The following is an 873-nucleotide window of genomic DNA, read 5'->3' as shown; positions in this document are numbered from 1 at the left end:
AAATTTAATTTTAGACAAGCACCCAAATTTTGCCCGCTAAAATCGGAATTTTTGGCACTTTAATAAAAAAGAATTTAAACCATCCTTGTTAAAAATTAAAATTTTCCGGGGAAAAATAGACATGATACTGTTATAAAAACAAATTTTATTATTTAATCAACTTTATTTATCATCAGACATTTTGATACTCACTAAATTTGTTTGTTTGTTTAATTGGGTTTTACGTCACACTGACACAGTATAGGTCATATGGCGACACTCCAGCTTTACTGATGGAGGAGGACCTCAGGTATCCTTCTGTGCATTATTTCAGGCACGAATGGGCACCTGAAAAGAACCACTGATGATCCGTTAACTAGCTGGATAGCTTCCTCACATGAAAGAATCCAAAGTCCCTGTCAGGATTCGAACCCACAGCAGTAAGGGGCAAGTGGTTTGAAGTCAACGACCTTAACCACTCTGCCATGGACGCCCCTGATACTCACTAAAGACTTTATACTATGATATTCACTAAAAATTTTATATGACTGTTTGTCATTAACTTACCATTATAGTTGAATGATTTTAGAATGATGGTCTTTTTTTTAACAATTTATAAATTTTCATTACCATAGTTTGATTGCAAATGGACCCAGAACATCTTTAAAACTAATCAGGAAAAGGTTATTTAAATAAGTCTGGTAGAATTTTAATATAGTTTGGATGAATTTCAATGAATCTATTCAATGCTAGAACCATATCTTTTTCTTATTAATTCCTCAGATCATAAAGTTAGGTGTCTGACTTTGTCATGCCAATATTACAACATTTTTCTCTCAGAAACATTTTCTAACTATTTTAGGTATTAATATATTACTTTTCTAAATTTATTTC

The sequence above is a fragment of the Ruditapes philippinarum genome, unplaced genomic scaffold (assembly GCF_026571515.1).
Source record: "Ruditapes philippinarum isolate M1 unplaced genomic scaffold, ASM2657151v2 ctg1588_1_1_1_1, whole genome shotgun sequence".
In the NCBI taxonomy this organism is placed as follows: domain Eukaryota; kingdom Metazoa; phylum Mollusca; class Bivalvia; order Venerida; family Veneridae; genus Ruditapes; species Ruditapes philippinarum.
Note: the sequence above shows the minus strand (reverse complement) of the source record.